This window comes from Euprymna scolopes, chromosome 7 (assembly GCF_053919585.1).
Source record: "Euprymna scolopes isolate OS-2025 chromosome 7, ASM5391958v1, whole genome shotgun sequence".
In the NCBI taxonomy this organism is placed as follows: Eukaryota; Metazoa; Mollusca; class Cephalopoda; order Sepiida; family Sepiolidae; genus Euprymna; species Euprymna scolopes.
The window spans coordinates 171,790,971-171,804,595 of NC_136488.1; the positions used below are offsets into that span (position 1 = coordinate 171,790,971).

A 13,625-nucleotide genomic window follows, 5' to 3' on the forward strand; every position below is an offset into this window, starting at 1 on the left:
GCATGAATCGAAAAAGTCTATAATTGAAATAGGTTTCCCAAATATTTTGGTAGTCATAATTCGGCTTTGTTTTACTATACACATGGATTCGAAAAAGGTGTCAAAAAACAAAAAAAAACAAAAGAAATATATAACAAATAAACGTTATGAAAGGCACGATAAGTTACTTTTCTACCTATGTGGATATTTTTTTAGAGTTTGTATTTAATGTAAAATGTTTATTGGGTTCTAAAAACATACGGTGTTTATCGGTATATTTGCAAAAGGTCAATGACGGCTTATGCGCTGTTGAATACGTTAAGTTTAAGAAAATGAATCGAAACGAAAGAATGATACAAAATGCAATTAGAAACCGAGCGAATATATGTCAGCGAATGTAACGATTACATATATTGCTGCTAGGAATTCTGTGGACGTTCAGTGTGAATGGATATCACTGAAATATTTTGGACGCCATTAATATCACGACAACATCGACTGACTGTATTGTAATTGTAGTTTATCAGATTAGAGGGCCTCCTACTATATGGCTAGTAATTTGAACTCCGCAGACGATATGTGAATAGGCGCGCATTGAAAGCTGTGTGTTTAGTACTAATTGACGATGCTCATATCACGTAATAGCGTCGTCGTGGCCGAGTGGTTAAGGCGATGGCCTAGAAAGCCATTGGGGTCTCCCCGCATAGGTTCGAATCCTATCGGCGACGAAATAGTTTTATACTTACTACTGTCGCTATTTGTGACTTTTGTTTATCACTTATATTGTGTAAAAAGAAAAAAAAAACAAATTGGAAAGTAGTCAGCCATACCCGAGTTAGAAATTAAATTGCTTGCTAGCATTTACATCCATGATGACCAGCATTTTCGTGTCGTGCAGATGAGATATCCAAACTTATCTATGAATTTAAACAGAGCCATTTTGAATAAAATAAAATAAATAAATAAATAAAAACTAACTAAATCAATAAAATAAAATTGAAGTGACAAGTTTTGCACAATTTTAATATTAGTTAATGAAAGATAATTCTGAAGATAAGATGGGTTATTATGGCAAGTGGTTCTATGGTGTAATGGTTAGCACTCTGGACTCTGAATCCAGCGATCCGAGTTCAAATCTCGGTAGAACCTTAAATACTATGATTTTTTATGTTGACTTTGTTATACATTCTATATTTTGAATTGATTTTGCCTGTCTGTCTGTATTATTCTACTATAAAAGAAAATGAACTTTATCTTTTTGTGTATTTATATTCCCTATGGATTCCGGAACAGCTGGGTCAGTTTTTATGAAGTTTCACACGAATGTACTTTATGTTTCTGACCGTGATCTTTGATAGGTTTTGTATCGAATGTCTTCGATAAGTATCGATAATCGAAAAAATCCGATGAAAGCAAAAACAGCCGATTTTATCTAACGTTCACACCTTATACAGCCTAACATCACAAGTGCATTTGATAAGCTTTATTACCACACAAGTCGAAAAGCCAGGCATATAAAATCAACAGTAGGTTCTTTAATATAACAGGGGTTCATCCAGAATGAATGTTTCTGTTTAAAGCACAACTGAACTATGACACTAGAATTTTTCATTTTAAACTTAAATTCAAGCTATTATATATAAAAATAATTTTATATAATCAACAGTCAGTTCTCTACAGAGTAATGGAGACTAATATGTATTGCGGATTAAGAAACTGGGAGGAGGCATGTGAAGCTTCCTCCTAGTGAATTGCGATTAGTTCCCAATTTGATTGAAACATTTTGATGACAATAAAAATGTGTGAGTTTGAAAAATTCGTTGATCTTCAACATTAGTTTTCGTCCAAGTAATTTGTGTTAGTTAATCCTGAAAAGAGATGTTTGACATGCAATGAGTAAAATGTTGTTAACTCTGAAAAGGACTGTTTCAATTACTGATGCCACTAATAGCAAACCGTAGCCATTAAAAACTGATTTTGATCTCTAATTCTTGAGAGGTTGTTAAGAAAGAGGAAATCAATGATGAATTTGAAAGGTGACGTAGCAAGAAATCGTTCTTGCTTCCTCATAAAATTTGGTTTCCTTACTTCAAACACACACACACACACACACGAAAAAATAATACGTGATCAATTTAGGTGATTTTTGGAATATGACATTTTTTGTTCCATGACATTCTGTACTTTAGCTTTTTGTTCAATTTTTACTTGGTTTCCACCTTAACATTTTCCTTTAAAAAAACGACTTTTCTATATTGTCGGGTATGCTTAAAACGAATATCGAATATAAATTTTCCGCAAATAAGTAGTTTTCTGGATATCAAGCAATGTCCTCCTTTAAGATATAAGTAGTCGCCATTGTTTTACGCGCAAGCGCGCATATTTTTGGCGCGCGTGCACGACAGTGACCACCATTTATAACATAAAAGAATTACATTGCTAATTATCCGGAAAACTACTTGTTTACGGAAAATTTAAATGCGATATTCTTTTTCAGCATACCCGAAAACTTTTAAAATCGTCATTTACTTGCTTTTTAATTCACTTGTACTAAACTATTTGTTTCCCAACATAATTCAAATTTTGTGTCTGATCAAACATTTATTTCGTTCGACATTTGTTCAGATTTCATATTCACATTTGTTCATATTTCAGCATGTCATAATCTTTAAAAAATGTGTTAGTAAGTGTCGCCTTTCCGATAAAATGACATGTATGAGGAAACACCGTGTTTAAGCAATAATGCATTTAAAATAAACTGATTTCATTAATGTTGCATTTTGATATTTGGAAAAAAAAATTTAATTATGAAATGTTCTTTAAAAATAAAGACATATAAAGAATATTAAAATACACGTGAAAACGATTTAGAAAGTTTATCAATTTGGTTTGATATGTAGTGGTTCTATGGTGTAATGGTTAGCACTCTGGACATTGAATCCAGCGATCCGAGTTCAAATCTCGGTAGGACCTACTCTGACTGAATTTTGATGTTTTTATCTGGTTGAATAAAATTATTTTATTTCTTTATTTCAAAGATTGAATAAAGATTAAATTGTAGAAAATGTTTATATTTTTTATGAAAAAAAAAATTTCATTGCGGTTAATAAAAGTAATATTGCGCGTAAATTTTATGTAACAATCGTCGCCTGAAAATATTATTTAATGATTTTTCTGAGATGCAGAAACGTTTATTTATTTACATGTTTTCGGCCGTTGCAATCTCCGGACTTTTTCAAATGCTGTTTTCATTGTATGCTGTATCATCACGTCGCATGAATCGAAAAAGTCTATAATTGAAATAGGTTTCCCAAATATTTTTGTAGTCATAATTCGGCTTTGTTTTACTATACACATGGATTCGAAAAAGGTGTCAAAAAACAAAAAACAAAACAAAAGAAATATATAACAAATAAACGTTATGAAAGGCACGATAAGTTACTTTTCTACCTATGTGGATATTTTTTTAGAGTTTGTATTTAATGTAAAATGTTTATTGGGTTCTAAAAACATACGGTGTTTATCGGTATATTTGCAAAAGGTCAATGACGGCTTATGCGCTGTTGAATACGTTAAGTTTAAGAAAATGAATCGAAAGGAAAAAATGATAGAAAATGCAATTAGAAACCGAGCGAATATATGTCAGCGAATGTAACGATTACATATATTGCTGCTAGGAATTCTGTGGACGTTCAGTGTGAATGGGTATCAGTGAAATATTTTGGACGCCATTAATATCACGACAACATCGACTGACTGTATTGTAATTGTAGTTTATCAGATTAGAGGGCCTCCTACTATATGGCTAGTAATTTGAACTCCGCAGACGATATGTGAATAGGCGCGCATTGAAAGCTGTGTGTTTAGTACTAATTGACGATGCTCATATGACGTAATAGCGTCGTCGTGGCCGAGTGGTTAAGGCGATGGCCTAGAAAGCCATTGGGGTCTCCCCGCATAGGTTCGAATCCTATCGGCGACGAAATAGTTTTATACTTACTACTGTCGCTATTTGTGACTTTTGTTTATCACTTATATTGTGTAAAAAGAAAAAAAAAAAACAAATTGGAAAGTAATCAGCCATACCCGAGTTAGAAATTAAATTGCTTGCTAGCATTTACATCCATGATGACCAGCATTTTCGTGTCGTGCAGATGAGATATCCAAACTTATCTATGAATTTAAACAGAGCCATTTTGAATAAAATAAAATAAATAAATAAATAAAAACTAACTAAATCAATAAAATAAAATTGAAGTGACAAGTTTTGCACAATTTTAATATTAGTTAATGAAAGATAATTCTGAAGATAAGATGGGTTATTATGGCAAGTGGTTCTATGGTGTAATGGTTAGCACTCTGGACTCTGAATCCAGCGATCCGAGTTCAAATCTCGGTAGAACCTTAAATACTATGATTTTTTATTTTGACTTTGTTATACATTCTATATTTTGAATTGATTTTGCCTGTCTGTCTGTATTATTCTACTATAAAAGAAAATGAACTTTATCTTTTTGTGTATTTATATTCCCTATGGATTCCGGAACAGCTGGGTCAGTTTTTATGAAGTTTCACACGAATGTACTTTATGTTTCTGACCGTGATCTTTGATAGGTTTTGTATCGAATGTCTTCGATAAGTATCGATAATCGAAAAAATCCGATGAAAGCAAAAACAGCCGATTTTATCTAACGTTCACACCTTATACAGCCTAACATCACAAGTGCATTTGATAAGCTTTATTACCACACAAGTCGAAAAGCCAGGCATATAAAATCAACAGTAGGTTCTTTAATATAACAGGGGTTCATCCAGAATGAATGTTTCTGTTTAAAGCACAACTGAACTATGACACTAGAATTTTTCATTTTAAACTTAAATTCAAGCTATTATATATAAAAATAATTTTATATAATCAACAGTCAGTTCTCTACAGAGTAATGGAGACTAATATGTATTGCGGATTAAGAAACTGGGAGGAGGCATGTGAAGCTTCCTCCTAGTGAATTGCGATTAGTTCCCAATTTGATTGAAACATTTTGATGACAATAAAAATGTGTGAGTTTGAAAAATTCGTTGATCTTCAACATTAGTTTTCGTCCAAGTAATTTGTGTTAGTTAATCCTGAAAAGAGATGTTTGACATGCAATGAGTAAAATGTTGTTAACTCTGAAAAGGACTGTTTCAATTACTGATGCCACTAATAGCAAACCGTAGCCATTAAAAACTGATTTTGATCTCTAATTCTTGAGAGGTTGTTAAGAAAGAGGAAATCAATGATGAATTTGAAAGGTGACGTAGCAAGAAATCGTTCTTGCTTCCTCATAAAATTTGGTTTCCTTACTTCAAACACACACACACACACACACACGAAAAAATAATACGTGATCAATTTAGGTGATTTTTGGAATATGACATTTTTTGTTCCATGACATTCTGTACTTTAGCTTTTTGTTCAATTTTTACTTGGTTTCCACCTTAACATTTTCCTTTAAAAAAACGACTTTTCTATATTGTCGGGTATGCTTAAAACGAATATCGAATATAAATTTTCCGCAAATAAGTAGTTTTCTGGATATCAAGCAATGTCCTCCTTTAAGATATAAGTAGTCGCCATTGTTTTACGCGCAAGCGCGCATATTTTTGGCGCGCGTGCACGACAGTGACCACCATTTATAACATAAAAGAATTACATTGCTAATTATCCGGAAAACTACTTGTTTACGGAAAATTTAAATGCGATATTCTTTTTCAGCATACCCGAAAACTTTTAAAATCGTCATTTACTTGCTTTTTAATTCACTTGTACTAAACTATTTGTTTCCCAACATAATTCAAATTTTGTGTCTGATCAAACATTTATTTCGTTCGACATTTGTTCAGATTTCATATTCACATTTGTTCATATTTCAGCATGTCATAATCTTTAAAAAATGTGTTAGTAAGTGTCGCCTTTCCGATAAAATGACATGTATGAGGAAACACCGTGTTTAAGCAATAATGCATTTAAAATAAACTGATTTCATTAATGTTGCATTTTGATATTTGGAAAAAAAAATTTAATTATGAAATGTTCTTTAAAAATAAAGACATATAAAGAATATTAAAATACACGTGAAAACGATTTAGAAAGTTTATCAATTTGGTTTGATATGTAGTGGTTCTATGGTGTAATGGTTAGCACTCTGGACATTGAATCCAGCGATCCGAGTTCAAATCTCGGTAGGACCTACTCTGACTGAATTTTGATGTTTTTATCTGGTTGAATAAAATTATTTTATTTCTTTATTTCAAAGATTGAATAAAGATTAAATTGTAGAAAATGTTTATATTTTTTATGAAAAAAAAAAATTTCATTGCGGTTAATAAAAGTAATATTGCGCGTAAATTTTATGTAACAATCGTCGCCTGAAAATATTATTTAATGATTTTTCTGAGATGCAGAAACGTTTATTTATTTACATGTTTTCGGCCGTTGCAATCTCCGGACTTTTTCAAATGCTGTTTTCATTGTATGCTGTATCATCACGTCGCATGAATCGAAAAAGTCTATAATTGAAATAGGTTTCCCAAATATTTTTGTAGTCATAATTCGGCTTTGTTTTACTATACACATGGATTCGAAAAAGGTGTCAAAAAACAAAAAACAAAACAAAAGAAATATATAACAAATAAACGTTATGAAAGGCACGATAAGTTACTTTTCTACCTATGTGGATATTTTTTTAGAGTTTGTATTTAATGTAAAATGTTTATTGGGTTCTAAAAACATACGGTGTTTATCGGTATATTTGCAAAAGGTCAATGACGGCTTATGCGCTGTTGAATACGTTAAGTTTAAGAAAATGAATCGAAAGGAAAAAATGATAGAAAATGCAATTAGAAACCGAGCGAATATATGTCAGCGAATGTAACGATTACATATATTGCTGCTAGGAATTCTGTGGACGTTCAGTGTGAATGGGTATCAGTGAAATATTTTGGACGCCATTAATATCACGACAACATCGACTGACTGTATTGTAATTGTAGTTTATCAGATTAGAGGGCCTCCTACTATATGGCTAGTAATTTGAACTCCGCAGACGATATGTGAATAGGCGCGCATTGAAAGCTGTGTGTTTAGTACTAATTGACGATGCTCATATGACGTAATAGCGTCGTCGTGGCCGAGTGGTTAAGGCGATGGCCTAGAAAGCCATTGGGGTCTCCCCGCATAGGTTCGAATCCTATCGGCGACGAAATAGTTTTATACTTACTACTGTCGCTATTTGTGACTTTTGTTTATCACTTATATTGTGTAAAAAGAAAAAAAAAAAAACAAATTGGAAAGTAATCAGCCATACCCGAGTTAGAAATTAAATTGCTTGCTAGCATTTACATCCATGATGACCAGCATTTTCGTGTCGTGCAGATGAGATATCCAAACTTATCTATGAATTTAAACAGAGCCATTTTGAATAAAATAAAATAAATAAATAAATAAAAACTAACTAAATCAATAAAATAAAATTGAAGTGACAAGTTTTGCACAATTTTAATATTAGTTAATGAAAGATAATTCTGAAGATAAGATGGGTTATTATGGCAAGTGGTTCTATGGTGTAATGGTTAGCACTCTGGACTCTGAATCCAGCGATCCGAGTTCAAATCTCGGTAGAACCTTAAATACTATGATTTTTTATTTTGACTTTGTTATACATTCTATATTTTGAATTGATTTTGCCTGTCTGTCTGTATTATTCTACTATAAAAGAAAATGAACTTTATCTTTTTGTGTATTTATATTCCCTATGGATTCCGGAACAGCTGGGTCAGTTTTTATGAAGTTTCACACGAATGTACTTTATGTTTCTGACTGTGATCTTTGATAGGTTTTGTATCGAATGTCTTCGATAAGTATCGATAATCGAAAAAATCCGATGAAAGCAAAAACAGCCGATTTTATCTAACGTTCACACCTTATACAGCCTAACATCACAAGTGCATTTGATAAGCTTTATTACCACACAAGTCGAAAAGCCAGGCATATAAAATCAACAGTAGGTTCTTTAATATAACAGGGGTTCATCCAGAATGAATGTTTCTGTTTAAAGCACAACTGAACTATGACACTAGAATTTTTCATTTTAAACTTAAATTCAAGCTATTATATATAAAAATAATTTTATATAATCAACAGTCAGTTCTCTACAGAGTAATGGAGACTAATATGTATTGCGGATTAAGAAACTGGGAGGAGGCATGTGAAGCTTCCTCCTAGTGAATTGCGATTAGTTCCCAATTTGATTGAAACATTTTGATGACAATAAAAATGTGTGAGTTTGAAAAATTCGTTGATCTTCAACATTAGTTTTCGTCCAAGTAATTTGTGTTAGTTAATCCTGAAAAGAGATGTTTGACATGCAATGAGTAAAATGTTGTTAACTCTGAAAAGGACTGTTTCAATTACTGATGCCACTAATAGCAAACCGTAGCCATTAAAAACTGATTTTGATCTCTAATTCTTGAGAGGTTGTTAAGAAAGAGGAAATCAATGATGAATTTGAAAGGTGACGTAGCAAGAAATCGTTCTTGCTTCCTCATAAAATTTGGTTTCCTTACTTCAAACACACACACACACACACACACGAAAAAATAATACGTGATCAATTTAGGTGATTTTTGGAATATGACATTTTTTGTTCCATGACATTCTGTACTTTAGCTTTTTGTTCAATTTTTACTTGGTTTCCACCTTAACATTTTCCTTTAAAAAAACGACTTTTCTATATTGTCGGGTATGCTTAAAACGAATATCGAATATAAATTTTCCGCAAATAAGTAGTTTTCTGGATATCAAGCAATGTCCTCCTTTAAGATATAAGTAGTCGCCATTGTTTTACGCGCAAGCGCGCATATTTTTGGCGCGCGTGCACGACAGTGACCACCATTTATAACATAAAAGAATTACATTGCTAATTATCCGGAAAACTACTTGTTTACGGAAAATTTAAATGCGATATTCTTTTTCAGCATACCCGAAAACTTTTAAAATCGTCATTTACTTGCTTTTTAATTCACTTGTACTAAACTATTTGTTTCCCAACATAATTCAAATTTTGTGTCTGATCAAACATTTATTTCGTTCGACATTTGTTCAGATTTCATATTCACATTTGTTCATATTTCAGCATGTCATAATCTTTAAAAAATGTGTTAGTAAGTGTCGCCTTTCCGATAAAATGACATGTATGAGGAAACACCGTGTTTAAGCAATAATGCATTTAAAATAAACTGATTTCATTAATGTTGCATTTTGATATTTGGAAAAAAAAATTTAATTATGAAATGTTCTTTAAAAATAAAGACATATAAAGAATATTAAAATACACGTGAAAACGATTTAGAAAGTTTATCAATTTGGTTTGATATGTAGTGGTTCTATGGTGTAATGGTTAGCACTCTGGACATTGAATCCAGCGATCCGAGTTCAAATCTCGGTAGGACCTACTCTGACTGAATTTTGATGTTTTTATCTGGTTGAATAAAATTATTTTATTTCTTTATTTCAAAGATTGAATAAAGATTAAATTGTAGAAAATGTTTATATTTTTTATGAAAAAAAAAAATTTCATTGCGGTTAATAAAAGTAATATTGCGCGTAAATTTTATGTAACAATCGTCGCCTGAAAATATTATTTAATGATTTTTCTGAGATGCAGAAACGTTTATTTATTTACATGTTTTCGGCCGTTGCAATCTCCGGACTTTTTCAAATGCTGTTTTCATTGTATGCTGTATCATCACGTCGCATGAATCGAAAAAGTCTATAATTGAAATAGGTTTCCCAAATATTTTTGTAGTCATAATTCGGCTTTGTTTTACTATACACATGGATTCGAAAAAGGTGTCAAAAAACAAAAAACAAAACAAAAGAAATATATAACAAATAAACGTTATGAAAGGCACGATAAGTTACTTTTCTACCTATGTGGATATTTTTTTAGAGTTTGTATTTAATGTAAAATGTTTATTGGGTTCTAAAAACATACGGTGTTTATCGGTATATTTGCAAAAGGTCAATGACGGCTTATGCGCTGTTGAATACGTTAAGTTTAAGAAAATGAATCGAAAGGAAAAAATGATAGAAAATGCAATTAGAAACCGAGCGAATATATGTCAGCGAATGTAACGATTACATATATTGCTGCTAGGAATTCTGTGGACGTTCAGTGTGAATGGGTATCAGTGAAATATTTTGGACGCCATTAATATCACGACAACATCGACTGACTGTATTGTAATTGTAGTTTATCAGATTAGAGGGCCTCCTACTATATGGCTAGTAATTTGAACTCCGCAGACGATATGTGAATAGGCGCGCATTGAAAGCTGTGTGTTTAGTACTAATTGACGATGCTCATATCACGTAATAGCGTCGTCGTGGCCGAGTGGTTAAGGCGATGGCCTAGAAAGCCATTGGGGTCTCCCCGCATAGGTTCGAATCCTATCGGCGACGAAATAGTTTTATACTTACTACTGTCGCTATTTGTGACTTTTGTTTATCACTTATATTGTGTAAAAAGAAAAAAAAAAAAACAAATTGGAAAGTAATCAGCCATACCCGAGTTAGAAATTAAATTGCTTGCTAGCATTTACATCCATGATGACCAGCATTTTCGTGTCGTGCAGATGAGATATCCAAACTTATCTATGAATTTAAACAGAGCCATTTTGAATAAAATAAAATAAATAAATAAATAAAAACTAACTAAATCAATAAAATAAAATTGAAGTGACAAGTTTTGCACAATTTTAATATTAGTTAATGAAAGATAATTCTGAAGATAAGATGGGTTATTATGGCAAGTGGTTCTATGGTGTAATGGTTAGCACTCTGGACTCTGAATCCAGCGATCCGAGTTCAAATCTCGGTAGAACCTTAAATACTATGATTTTTTATTTTGACTTTGTTATACATTCTATATTTTGAATTGATTTTGCCTGTCTGTCTGTATTATTCTACTATAAAAGAAAATGAACTTTATCTGTTTGTGTATTTATATTCCCTATGGATTCCGGAACAGCTGGGTCAGTTTTTATGAAGTTTCACACGAATGTACTTTATGTTTCTGACCGTGATCTTTGATAGGTTTTGTATCGAATGTCTTCGATAAGTATCGATAATCGAAAAAATCCGATGAAAGCAAAAACAGCCGATTTTATCTAACGTTCACACCTTATACAGCCTAACATCACAAGTGCATTTGATAAGTTTTATTACCACACAAGCCGAAAAGCCAGGCATATAAAATCAACAGTAGGTTCTTGAATATGACAGGGGTTCATCCAGAATGAATGTTTCTGTTTAAAGCACAACTGAACTATGACACTAGAATTTTTCATTTTAAACTTAAATTCAAGCTATTATATATAAAAATAATTTTATATAATCAACAGTCAGTTCTCTACAGAGTAATGGAGACTAATATGTATTGCGGATAAAGAAACTGCGAGGAGGCATGTGAAGCTTCCTCCTGGTGAATTGCGATTAGTTCCCAATTTGATTGAAACATTTTGATGACAATAAAAATGTGTGAGTTTGAAAAATTCGTTGATCTTCAACATTAGTTTTCGTCCAAGTAATTTGTGTTAGTTAATCCTGAAAAGAGATGTTTGACATGCAATGAGTAAAATGTTGTTAACTCTGAAAAGGACTGTTTCAATTACTGCTGCCACTAATAGCAAACCGTAGCCATTAAAAACTGATTTTGATCTCTAATTCTTGAGAGGTTGTTAAGAAAGAGGAAATCAATGATGAATTTGAAAGGTGACGTAGCAAGAAATCGTTCTTGCTTCCTCATAAAATTTGGTTTCCTTACTTCAAACACACACACACACACACACACGAAAAAATAATACGTGATCAATTTAGGTGATTTTTGGAATATGACATTTTTTGTTCCATGACATTCTGTACTTTAGCTTTTTTGTTCAATTTTTACTTGTTTTCCACCTTAACATTTTCCTTTAAAAAGCCGACTTTTCTATATTGTCGGGTATGCTGAAAACGAATATCGAATATAAATTTTCCGCAAATAAGTAGTTTTCTGGATATCAAGCAATGTCCTCCTTTAAGATATAAGTAGTGACCATTGTTGTATGCGCAAGCGCGCATAGTTTTGGCGCGCGTGCACGACAGTGGCCACCATTTATAACATAAAGAATTACATTGCTAATTATCCGGAAAACTACTTGTTTACGAAAAATTTAAATCCGATATTCTTTTTCAGCATACCCGAAAACTTTTAAAATCGTCATTTACTTGCTTTTTAATTCACTTGTACTAAACTATTTGTTTCCCAACATAATTCAAATTTTGTGTCTGATCAAACATTTATTTCGTTCGACATTTGTTCAGATTTCATATTCACATTTGTTCATATTTCAGCATGTCATAATCTTTAAAAAAATGTGTTAGTAAGTGTCGCCTTTCCGATAAAATGACATGTATGAGGAAACACCGTGTTTAAGCAATAATGCATTTAAAATAAACTGATTTCATTAATGTTGCATTTTGATATTTGGAAACAAAAAATTAATTATGAAATGTTCTTTAAAAATAAAGACATATAAAGAATATTAAAATACACGTGAAAACGATTTAGAAAGTTTATCAATTTGGTTTGTTATGTAGTGGTTCTATGGTGTAATGGTTAGCACTCTGGACTTTGAATCCAGCGATCCGAGTTCAAATCTCGGTAGGACCTACTCTGACTGAATTTTGATGTTTTTATCTGGTTGAATAAAATTATTTTATTTCTTTATTTCAAAGATTGAATAAAGATGAAATTGTAGAAAATGTTTATATTTTTTATGAAAAAAAAAATTTCATTGCGGTTAATAAAAGTAATATTTGCGCGTAAATTTTATGTAACAATCGTCGCCTGAAAATATTATTTAATGATTTTTCTGAGATGCAGAAACGTTTATTTATTTACATGTTTTCGGCCGTTGCAATCTCCGGACTTTTTCAAATGCTGTTTTCATTGTATGCTGTATCATCACGTCGCATGAATCGAAAAAGTCTATAATTGAAATAGGTTTCCCAAATATTTTGGTAGTCATAATTCGGCTTTGTTTTACTATACACATGGATTCGAAAAAGGTGTCAAAAAACAAAAAAAAACAAAAGAAATATATAACAAATAAACGTTATGAAAGGCACGATAAGTTACTTTTCTACCTATGTGGATATTTTTTTAGAGTTTGTATTTAATGTAAAATGTTTATTGGGTTCTAAAAACATACGGTGTTTATCGGTATATTTGCAAAAGGTCAATGACGGCTTATGCGCTGTTGAATACGTTAAGTTTAAGAAAATGAATCGAAACGAAAGAATGATACAAAATGCAATTAGAAACCGAGCGAATATATGTCAGCGAATGTAACGATTACATATATTGCTGCTAGGAATTCTGTGGACGTTCAGTGTGAATGGATATCACTGAAATATTTTGGACGCCATTAATATCACGACAACATCGACTGACTGTATTGTAATTGTAGTTTATCAGATTAGAGGGCCTCCTACTATATGGCTAGTAATTTGAACTCCGCAGACGATATGTGAATAGGCGCGCATTGAAAGCTGTGTGTTTAGT

At 32.0% G+C, this 13,625-nt stretch overlaps 12 non-coding genes across 12 annotated transcripts; all 12 read left to right on the forward strand.

Annotated features, from left to right (window-relative positions):
- The first annotated feature begins 625 nt into the window (after positions 1 to 625).
- Positions 626 to 707, forward strand: Trnas-aga (transfer RNA serine (anticodon AGA)). The gene has a single exon. It is a non-coding gene; the product is annotated as a tRNA-Ser (tRNA).
- Positions 708 to 1,056: 349 nt separating this feature from the next.
- Trnaq-cug (transfer RNA glutamine (anticodon CUG)) lies at positions 1,057 to 1,128 on the forward strand. The gene has a single exon. It is a non-coding gene; the product is annotated as a tRNA-Gln (tRNA).
- Positions 1,129 to 2,880: 1,752 nt separating this feature from the next.
- Trnaq-uug (transfer RNA glutamine (anticodon UUG)) lies at positions 2,881 to 2,952 on the forward strand. The gene has a single exon. It is a non-coding gene; the product is annotated as a tRNA-Gln (tRNA).
- Positions 2,953 to 3,879: 927 nt separating this feature from the next.
- Trnas-aga (transfer RNA serine (anticodon AGA)) lies at positions 3,880 to 3,961 on the forward strand. Its single transcript has one exon. It is a non-coding gene; the product is annotated as a tRNA-Ser (tRNA).
- A 351-nt stretch (positions 3,962 to 4,312) lies between these two features.
- Trnaq-cug (transfer RNA glutamine (anticodon CUG)) lies at positions 4,313 to 4,384 on the forward strand. The gene has a single exon. It is a non-coding gene; the product is annotated as a tRNA-Gln (tRNA).
- A 1,754-nt stretch (positions 4,385 to 6,138) lies between these two features.
- Positions 6,139 to 6,210, forward strand: Trnaq-uug (transfer RNA glutamine (anticodon UUG)). Its single transcript has one exon. It is a non-coding gene; the product is annotated as a tRNA-Gln (tRNA).
- Positions 6,211 to 7,138: 928 nt separating this feature from the next.
- Trnas-aga (transfer RNA serine (anticodon AGA)) lies at positions 7,139 to 7,220 on the forward strand. The gene has a single exon. It is a non-coding gene; the product is annotated as a tRNA-Ser (tRNA).
- A 352-nt stretch (positions 7,221 to 7,572) lies between these two features.
- Trnaq-cug (transfer RNA glutamine (anticodon CUG)) lies at positions 7,573 to 7,644 on the forward strand. Its single transcript has one exon. It is a non-coding gene; the product is annotated as a tRNA-Gln (tRNA).
- A 1,754-nt stretch (positions 7,645 to 9,398) lies between these two features.
- Positions 9,399 to 9,470, forward strand: Trnaq-uug (transfer RNA glutamine (anticodon UUG)). Its single transcript has one exon. It is a non-coding gene; the product is annotated as a tRNA-Gln (tRNA).
- Positions 9,471 to 10,398: 928 nt separating this feature from the next.
- Trnas-aga (transfer RNA serine (anticodon AGA)) lies at positions 10,399 to 10,480 on the forward strand. Its single transcript has one exon. It is a non-coding gene; the product is annotated as a tRNA-Ser (tRNA).
- A 352-nt stretch (positions 10,481 to 10,832) lies between these two features.
- Positions 10,833 to 10,904, forward strand: Trnaq-cug (transfer RNA glutamine (anticodon CUG)). The gene has a single exon. It is a non-coding gene; the product is annotated as a tRNA-Gln (tRNA).
- Positions 10,905 to 12,659: 1,755 nt separating this feature from the next.
- Positions 12,660 to 12,731, forward strand: Trnaq-uug (transfer RNA glutamine (anticodon UUG)). Its single transcript has one exon. It is a non-coding gene; the product is annotated as a tRNA-Gln (tRNA).
- Positions 12,732 to 13,625: the final 894 nt, after the last annotated feature.